Raw genomic sequence first — 10,811 nt, forward strand, 5'->3', positions numbered from 1 at the left:
ACATTTCTTGTAAGAGTTGAATTTGATCAAACCCTTATCTGTTCGGATCTTGCTTTTCAGACATTGATGCCAACTCAGTGCTTAAGTTGATGCATTATTGCACGTCTTCAAATTGAATGCGTTGCTTGTGAGGGCATGTATTCAAATTTGTATCACAACTTGTGTTGAATTTGATCAAATCCTCATCTGTCCTTTTCTTAAATTGATGCATCATTGCTCAGGTTCAAATCAAATATGTTTCTTGTATGAGTTCAATTCAGATATTTTTTGGGACAACATGCATTAAATTTGATCATGTCCTTTTCTGTTCGAATTTTGCTTTTCACACCTTAATTCAAAGTTGCCAACTCATTGCTTAAATTAAATGTATCACCGCAGGTCTTCAACTGTCATACATTGCTTGTAAGAGCTGAATTCAAATCTGCAGCGCAACTTGCATTGAATTTGATCAGATTCTTATGCCAGTCTCAGTGGGAGTTTCATGGGCACATATACCTAGACTGAAAACTAGGAGCCTGTTTGGTTCGCCATAAGTGGCTGGACTTAAGCTGCTGCTGGAGCCGGCTGATAGACCAACCATTCGGCAGCTTTGGTGGATAAGTCGCCGGCAGCCTCTTTCAGCGTCCCTCTCTGGCTGGATGCTTGGCTGGGACTGGGCAGCTCCAGCAGCAGCTTAAGTCCAGCCACTTATGGCGAATCGAACAGGGCGTAGGTAACCGTGTCAGATGAGTTTCATGGTGATAAAAACTCTCCTCACATCCCATGAAACTCCTCATTCTCTCTCCTTGCCATGTCAACATATTTAATATCATAAAACTCTCTATAAAACTCTCATTGAGGCTGGCCTTATATGTTCAAATATTGCTTTCAAATATTGATGCCAACTCATTGCTTAAATTGATGCATCATCGCGTAGCTTCAAATTTGATAAGTCTCGGTAAAAAATCAAACTTGCACTAGTTCCATTTCTATACCCAACATGGACGTCACTGCTATACAAGGAGGAAGGCCGGCCTGGTTAGCCGCTCCATCTGGAGTCAACAACCACGGTTCGATTCCCGGCGGGTGCACTTTCGCTAGAGTGGAAAGTGGCCCGACCAGGAGTAATCCTAGTGCCTAGCGTCCTGACGCAAGGGGCTACTCTATAGCTCTAGCCCCTATGAGTTTCTTCTGCGAAGAGGAAAGAATTACAGAGAATCTAATTAGTCTAATTAATTCGTCATTAGATGTTATTTACTGTAGCAATTTAGCATCTAATTACAGCTTAATTAGGTTCATTATATTCGTCTCGCCATTTACAAACATCAGTTGCAATGCGTTTTTTATTTCGTCTAGATTTAAGTCTCCATGCAGATGCCGGATTTTTTTTTTGAAATTTTGAATTTTGTAACCAAACACGGCCTTAGAGAGACATAACATAGCTTATACGAATTGGCTACTCTATAGCCTCTAGCCCCTATGAGTTTCTTCTGCGAAGAGGAAGTTTAGAATTCCAGATTCTTGTACAAACTCAATGCAAATTCGTACACTAGTTTGACCAAAGCACCGATGGGTTTTCACCAGCCACAAATTTACTGTGTTTAGATCCGTAAAATTATGGTAAAAAGGGTCACATCGGATACTGTAGCGCAATGTAGCACTTTTCGTTTGTTTGTGGTAATTGTTGTTCTACCATGATCTAACTAGACTCAAAAGATTCGTCTCGTCGTGTACATCAAAACTATACAATTAGTTTTTTTATTTACCTACATTTAATACTCCATGCATGAGGTAAAAGATTTGACGTGATAGGTGAATAGTGAAGTTTGGAGAGAGAAATTTTGGAACTAAACACAGCCATACATAGCTTGTACGAATTGACACATACCCCAGTTAAGTTCAAACATGTAGCGCGATCCGCGAAATGGATTGAGTTTAAATGGTTTCTTCGACCCAATCAGCTAGCTTCATTTAAATTTAGAATCACAACTACTCATGGTGCTATACCAGTTCTATCTAGGGATGGCAATAGGTAAAATCTGTGCGGATAGTGAATCGGTAGATCCGCACTCCGAGTCAAAACCCGCGCCTGCAACACGCCGCGGATACAAAATGATACCAATAACCTCTATCCGCGGATACCCGTATATCCGCAGGTACGCTCATTTACCCTCAAACTTTAGAAAATTAAACATATAATTCATTTTTAATAGCAAGAAAAATTAATATATACCCCCTCCGTCCCAAAATACAAATCATTCTAGGATTCAAATTTTTTTCCAAAAAATAAATCACTTTACTCTATTTAGAAAGTGCATGTAGATGTGAGAATCAATTAGTACCAAATATGGATAATAAATAGGAGCAAATATGGTCATTTTACCTTCTTATTAATCTGTCCTAAAATTTCTAGAATGACTTGTATTTTGGGATGAGGGGAGTACCAAGTAATTAATTCCAAGTCAATAAATAAAATAGTCTAACATGATACATCCATCATCTCAAATCAAAGTTAGCACAAATTAACACCATTATTACATAAAAAGTTTAGTTCAACCAAGCAAAAAATTGCGGGTTTGCGAATTTGTGGGTTAGGGTATCAAATATTCAAACCCATTAGAAGATACCCGTTGGGTTTAGAGTTGTACCCGCACCCGTGCCCGCAGGCACAAATTCAAACCCGAATCTGCGCCCACCAGGTTTGGTATTCGCGGGTACGCGGATATTTTGTATCCGTTGCCATCTTTAGTTCTATGATCTAAGTAGTATGTTTTTTTTAAAGATGGTCTATAGGACAAAGTCCCAACTCCTAAACCGAAGTGCTCACATGAGGTGAGTGTGCGTATATATTTGCGAGTGTCAGCGTTATGTTTTGTAAAAAAAAGTACAATAAAACAGGTGATTCTTCGGACGCATCTCCATCCATGCTCGAATATGCACTAGACAATGTGGCTGAATCAGAACCTTCTAGCCATCAAGAATTCAAGTTGTGGAAGAAACAAGCAGAAAACAGGTGGAGGGCAGCTAATAATCCCAATTAGTAACGTGCATGCAACCGACCACCTAAACTTGGAGGCCATCCATGTGAGAGTTGGTAGCTAGTATGTGAATGCATGCTGACACACAATCCAGTCCAGAGAGAGTGGTACACTGCAGAATATGTTCACAAGTCAGAGATATATATGAGGCACCTTTGTGGGCCGTCCGATCGAAACGGAAGGTTAGGATTAAATTATAGGATATAAACCCAATATATATGTGAGAGGTTTTGTTTTTGCCGCTGGTGTAACCTGGCAGGGCTGAAAAGGGTGTAAAGGGACTTGTAGCCTCCCCTTTCCAGTTTTTCCAATGATATGAATTTTGAGTTACCTTTCTTCCTGTGCTCTTGGATTAAATTACCGTCATATATAATCAGGGAGTGTAAAGAGGAAATTAAACTCTATTAAATGCATGAACACTTCTCATCTTGTATATACGGAGTCTTTAATTTTTATTTTCATAATTCTTTAAGGAGAGTTGAAAAGTACAGAACAACTCTAAGTAATATTAGTTATACAGAAACTTTTCCTTTTGCTATACCAAAGGAACTTGCCTTCAGACTGATGCCTCTTTCTTTTACGGCTGTTCTATCTTGATTCTCTTTTCTGCAATCCCATCAGGTCAACCAGTATCAGACCATCAAGCAAAACACAGAAAAATTTAAATAAAACTTTGAAAACATTGATATAGACACCAGAAATTAAAATTGGTGCTGACTTCAGACAAGATAACTAAAATACCATGAGGTACGTAAACTAGGACTCATCTTCCAAAAGGTAAAACTTCAAAAGAATTTCTTATTAGAAAATATTTTAGGATGTTATTGTTCTTTTATTAGTTTGAGTGGTTTCTCGGGACCATATCCCTCGATTTCGTTTGAAATTTCAGAGATTTTCTGGTAGTCTTGTTGATGTCAAAAGATGATGATCTCGTGGGGTGAAAAAAAAAGAAATAAAGTCATAAACAGAGATGTGTCAAACGAGAGAAACTGCATGTGTGACAGCATGACTCTTCAAAAGGAAAAGGGCTGAAAAAAATAGTGAATTTTGTTCGAAACCTTACCTCTGCATGTGCCCACGCATAGCGTCCCTCAAGAGGCCCAGTAGGCTGGCCCAAGCGAGCAAGAATTCAACCAGCAAAAAGATGGGCCGATGGCCCAAATAAGAGGCCCGGTTGAGTACAAATTTTGTGCAACAGCCAGGCCCAAATTTTCCATGCAGTTTCTCTTTTTTTTTTAATCAAACAATATTTGGGCAAAGAGGGTGGTTCTAGTGTTACGTTCCATTTTGTTATCACGAAACATAGAGATTATTTACAATCGCATTATTCTAGGGGAACTAGATGCTATTTTATGGAAGATGCTAGTAAAATGATTTTTTAAGGAAAACATACCATCTTCAGAATTAACCATATTCTCTGTTTTAAAAGCTAGCCAACTGCTAGTAGATGACACCGTATTCTCACACGATATGAACTGAACTCACTCTTCTTGGTTCACTAATAACCTCTGCAGTAACAGTACACGCCAACATGATAGATGCATTTGTCGATGGAAAAAAAAAACAAAACGAGTTTTATTTTTTCATTGAGTTGCAAACCATCGTCACGCTCCACGCCAACCTGTCAATCATCTCCATCCATGCTCGAATATGCACTTGACAATGTGGCTGAATCAGAACCTTCTACCCCTGCAAGAATCAAGTTGTGAAAGAAACAAGCAGAAAATAGGTGAAGGCAGCGCGCGCGCACACACACACAAAAACTCAAGTAACATGCAACCGACCACCTAAACTTGGAGGCCATCCATGTGAGAGTTGGTAGAATTTGAATGCTGACACGCAATCCAGTCCAGAGAGTGATGAAGAAGCGAGTGAGCCAGACTGTTGAATAATTTTCAGTAGCCCATGCATGCCCAGATCCAGATGGGCCAACAGAGATCTAAATTTAGAGGAGGGCACAGCAGCTAGCCTAGCACCATACACAAGAATGCATACGCATGGACGCATGGTCCATCAACCAACTCAATTTGTCGGGGGCGGCGGATACGGGCCGTCCGATCTTCGATCCGACGGTTGAGTGAGAGGTGGAGGATGCATGGGCACTGCATCTCGTTTTGATCAGTATTTATTTGGCACCAACGGTGTGTACAGTGTTACTGTGCTATGGTTGGAGTTTCAGGACCATGTATGCATACACATCATGTGCCATGGCCATGGGTCACATGGCATTGAATTAGTATGCTGGCACCCTCACCCATCCTTTATTATTGTAGTAATATCGGTTGCTAATTGCTTGTGCCTGTGTGATGACCTAATATACATAGAGCTCGAGCTTATCTTCTTGCCGGTGCCAATTCGCGCCCATCCCCCCCTCCCGTGATTCGCGCCGCCGCCCTCCGTCCCACCCCGGGCCACCTCTGGCCGCTGCCGCCGCCGCCGCCGACCATCCGGGCGGTGGCGGCGGCCCGCGGCTGAGCCAAAGTTGGGGCAGTTCGCCTTTCCCTCCCTCTCTCTCCTCCCCGCACTTCCTTCCCCACGACCTCCAAACCTTGACTTGCTCGTCGACGCCTCTCCGCCGGCCGCCGGGGCCGGATCCGGTTTCGCCCTTGCCGGATCCGGTTTCGCCCCCTCGGGCCGGATCTGGCTGTTGCCGCCCTCCCTCCCTTGGCCGGGCCGTCGGCGTCGCGCTTCTTGGCTCGGCGTCCTGGTGGCTCGCGTGCATGGGGCTGCCCGTGGCGGTGGCGCCACGTGTGTGGGGGACAGGTGCTGGTGCGTGCAGCGCGGCTGGGATCGTCGCTCGCGGTCGCGTGGTGGCCCTCAGCGGCGGGTGGTTCTTGCGCGTATTCGCCGCGCGTGCCCTGGCTCCGCTGGCCGCGCCTTGGTCACCTACCCCTGGGCCTCCTACGCCCGGCGCGCCGCTCTCGTGCGTTGCGCTCTAGTGGGCGCGCTGTCCTGGGGCCGGTGCTGCCGGGGGGGGGGGGTTGACGCTGCCTCGGCTCGGTGCCGGCCACCGGTCTTCGGCCTGGGTGTCAGCCTTCTGCAAGCTGGCAGGGGCCGATACCGTCGCCCTCCGCGTCTCCGGGGCCGCCGCCATCTCCGGGCCTGTCCGCATCGGCGCCCTTGCTGGCCACCGACGTGGCTCGCCCTCCCTTGGTGGCGTCCGCCACACTGGGTCGTCCTGGCATGGAGGTTGTTCCCCAGTGAAAACCATGTCCGATATTCCAGACCGGCGACGATGGCGCCCGTGCGACATGTCCCTGATGGGTCGTCGTCATGGGACACCTTCATGCCTCCTCTGCCGGCCCTGCCCAGTGACCCGTCCTCCCGGATCGGTGTGCTTCTTGGCACGGCTGCGGTGCTTCGCGTTCAGCTCTCAGCGGTCCTTGGCTTGGGGTTGGATCCCTGGTGAAAACCATGTCTGATGCTTCAGATTGGCGATGTTGGCGCTTGGTGTGTCATATCCCTGTTGAGGGCATCGTCTTGGGATTCCTTCATGCTTATACTGCTAGCAGTCTGATTTCTTTGCAGCTTGCTGTGGGTGGTCGTCCTCGTCTGTTTCGCCTACCTGTGTTCTATCGATACATCATCACCATGTTCATTGGAGCTGCGACTATTAAGACGGTTGCTTTGCCGTCGTTGTGCTGGCGGATGCTTTGCCGCCCCCTGTCGCGTCTGGCGGATGCTTTGTCGCCCTTGCTACTCTTACTCCGATGGATGCTTTGCCGTCATGCTTGCTACTTGTTGGTCGTCCTCGATGGATGCTTTGCCATCGTGGTGATGTTCTGGTGGATGCTTGGCCACCCTCATATTGTTGCAGGGTCTCAGTCTGCGACTTGGTGATGGTGCACTATGTGTAGGTTCAAATGCTTTATGTCGCTTGGTCTGGCTTGGTGGGTTGTGTGGAGCTCTCCTCCTCTTCTGTGGTTTTTGTTCAGCTAGTTTACAGGCCGTTTGTTTTTCTGGCTTTTTTTCATTTTTTTCTTTTTTTTAGTCCTTTGTGTACTTGGGTAGGTCAACTTTTGTTTAGCTTGCTGTAAGAAATGTCTGTAAATTGCTTCTTAATGAAATATGTACTTAGACAAGGTCGCGAAAAAAATAACCTCATACACATGTGAATGTTAATGCCTGTAGAACAAGTTTGTGTTTCAGTTTGTATGGAGATTATGGTTACGTATGATTTTGGCAAGGTAAATGCGGGTACATGGGGTCTATTTGTTTTTTATTATAATCGCCTTATAAGTGGAAATAAACTGTAATCCCACCAATCATGAGATCCCGGGTTTCTGAACACGAACCAGAGCTTTCTCGGATACCATCCGCACAGAAGATCCCGGGTTGGCTGCATACGGTTGGCGTGGCTACGCGTGCGTAGTGTGCAGGCGGGATTCACTGCGCGTCCGCTGAGCTTGCTACGCTCCAAGATCCTCACTGAAAACGTCGCTCCCACTCTTGTCTCAATCGCAAGACAGGAGACGAGAGTCAAATAGATGAGCCCAAACATGTTCAGATACTCTCTCGGTATAAGTCATTCTGGAGTTTCTAGAATAGATTATAATTTTATATAAAAAACTCTTCTATATCTAATTATTAAATATTAGAAATATATTAATTAAATTAGCATGCTCTTTCTCATGCATCTCTCCCATATGCACTTCTCCTTACATGGTTGTATGCGCATTTTTCTATCAGGAAAGACCCGAAAATGATGCGCAATTAAGATGTTTAGGTCTACTCTCAACCTAGAATGATTTATATTTGAGGACAAATTTTAAATCTCAGAATGACTTATATTTGAGGATGGAGGGAGTATGTTTCTTGAAAAAGGTATGAGATAAACAAGATTATGGTTGTGTCCTCAGCACTCAGTAATGAACCATTAACTGCATGTACTTAGGATAAAGTTCCAAACCTGTAGTTCGGCCTTTCGGAGGAGTTCATGTGGGCGCATGGTTGCTACCTTGCGTGCCTATATTCATAGAGATGAGTGTGCGTGCATGTTTGTAAATATTTAGGTTTGTATTTATAGATGTCCATGAAGCCCGAAGCCCGATGACCCGCCCGAAAGCACGTATTTTTGGCCCGGCCCACACCAGGCACGGCCCGGTGGCCTTCGTGCCCATGCTGGCCCTGCCTGGTAGGACGTGCCAGGCCTGAGCCGCCACTCCCGCTCGTCGAGCGGCACGGCACGGCCCGATAAAGAAGGACAGGCCCATTAAGGGCCCACTCTCCTCTCCCTTCCTGGCCTCCCTGGAGTATAAAAGAATAAAAACTGTAGCCTCCAAAACACATCCGCCTTCCTCAGACCACCGCCGCCTCCCTTCGTCTGTGACTCTGTCTTCCAACTTTTCTCCCGACTCCCGACATCCGGCGCTCCCCACCCCTCGCGGCCTCGCCACCGGCCGGCTCAGCGGCGCTCGCCCCGCCCCTCCCGTGCTGGCGCTCACCCCGCCCCTCGCCGCCGCTCGTCGGCTCCGGTGCCCCTTGCCGCTGGCCCCTCCTCGCCCCACCTGCCCCCGACGTCGTCGCTCGCCGGCTGCCACTTGGCCCGCCCCTCCCCAACGGCCGCAGTTCGCGCGCCCCTTGCCGCCGGCCACTGCTCGTCCCGGTGGGCGCAGCTGGCGGGAGGCGTTGCAGACGGCGCCGGTGCGCGCAGCAAAGGCGGGCAACACTTGCTGCAGCGGGATTGCGGGAGGCGCACGCGGCGGCCAGCAGCACAGCACAGCCTGTGATATTTTGTTTTGCTAATAACTTGTGAAATTTGGAATTAAAAAAACTTTTGAAAGTTGGAGTTGTTTGAGGTTTTTTTTTAAGTTTGGACTTCGAGCGGCCCGGCTGTGCCGTAGTGCCGGGCTATGTCGGACTGGCCCGGCATGAAATAAGCTCGTGGGCCCATGTCTGGGCCGTCGAGGGAGCCTGTGGGCTAGCACGGCACGGCCCGCTGGGACATAGGGCCGGGCTAGGCACGGCCCGATAAAGAACGGGCTAGGTCGGGCCCGTGCCTGGGTCGGGCGGTGCGGCCCGAATGGCCATCTATATATTGTATTGTGTTTCGTTAAAAAATGGCAAGAAAAACAAACTTCTGACAAACCAGACAATGAAACGTGGTGTGGAGACCCTGTTTGGAAATTGCTGCAGTTTTACTAGGATTACACGCGAAACAACAAAATTCCTAGTGATGGAGTGAAGCACCGTGATATATTTTTCTAGAGCAATAATCCCCAACACAAAATTGAAAGCCAGAACTGCCTAGTGATTTTTCTAGTGTCGTATAACCCATTCAAAATGCCAGGTGCGACATTCTAATATAAAAGTCTATCTATGCCACCTGATTTCAATTTTATGGTTATGTACTCCTTCCGTTCCAACTTATAGTTAATTTGACTTTTTTGACACCAAATTTGACTACTCATTTTATTTAAAAAAATTTGTGCAAACATTGTCAAATTTAAGCTATCTTTGAAGAATATGTATTGATAAAGCAAGTTACAACCAAAGAAGTAATATTTTGCACATATTTTTTTAATAAGACAAGTGGACAAATTTGAAGTTGAAAAAGTCAAACGACCTATAATTTCGAATGGAGGGAGTACATTGTAAACCACGCTAACGGCCAAAGTATAACGTGGAAATAGTACCTCAAAAAAAAGTACCCAAAAAGTGTACCTCCAAAAAAAAAGTACCCAAAAAGTGTTGCACCTTGAGATGGAGATTAACAACAACAACAATAACAACAACAACAACAATAATAATAATAATAATTTATGGGACCTAAAAGGGTGTTCTGGTGTTCTTCGGTGTCTGGTAGCAAACGAATTCAAACAGTTATTTTTTTTGAAATAAAAGACAGGAGCACTGCCACATCATATAAGAAGAAGAAGCATTTGTACAAAACGCGCCGAAGCGAACACCACCACCACACAAACAACGCACACAAACAACACACTCAACAAAACAGTACACCACCACAAACTGGGAGAGGAAGCGAAAGAAGCCGCCGCGAACTGCGCCGTCGTCGCCAACATTGTGCCATGCCAAAAGCCGTGGCCCGCTGCAAGCCCGAGCGGCAACTCAAACTCCTCCACCAAGGGACTATCACCCTCAAGCCGCACACACACGACCGTCGATCCCCCTGTTCTAGTGGTGCTTCAGCAGGACACTCCCATCGCAGCGCCGATGAAAAACACTGATCCTGGCCACTCTGCGTGGGGGTGTGACACCCTAGGTGTCTGCACAGTAGTTGTGTATCTATTATATGCATCATGTGCTTGAATTGCTTGAAAAAAGATCTTTTTGTAAATATAAAAGGTTATATGTATAATTATGATTTTATGCAAGGTCATTTCTATAGTTTAATTTGAATAGGGTGTGCAATTATTACTTTTGTGGAGGGTGTATTTGCAAATTTCAGTGCAATCATTGCTTGGCAGAAAATCTTACTTTTTAGTCAGCATTTGAGTTGAATTTACAAGGGAAAAGACAAAAGTCCTTTGAATTCAAAATCCCTCTATGTTTTCAAAATTAGCTCTTTATCCTTTAGTCAAATCAATTTTTGCACAACATCAAAGTTGTAGATCTTGAAAAATTGAGCAACTTTCATGTTGGTCACTTTTTCATTTGAGCTTTAGTTTAAAAGTTATTGCTATTTTACAGTTGGGTCCTTGGACTTTTTGAAATTGTGTTTTAGTCCACTTTTTCTTCTTCCTCCAGCTTGCCTGCTCTGCTCCTCTGTCGCCGCGCAGAGCGCCGCCCGCCCGCCGCTCTGGGCCGGCCGCAGGCCAACTCCAGCTTCACCAC

Source organism: Panicum virgatum, chromosome 3K, assembly GCF_016808335.1.
Source record: "Panicum virgatum strain AP13 chromosome 3K, P.virgatum_v5, whole genome shotgun sequence".
NCBI lineage: Eukaryota > Viridiplantae > Streptophyta > Magnoliopsida > Poales > Poaceae > Panicum > Panicum virgatum.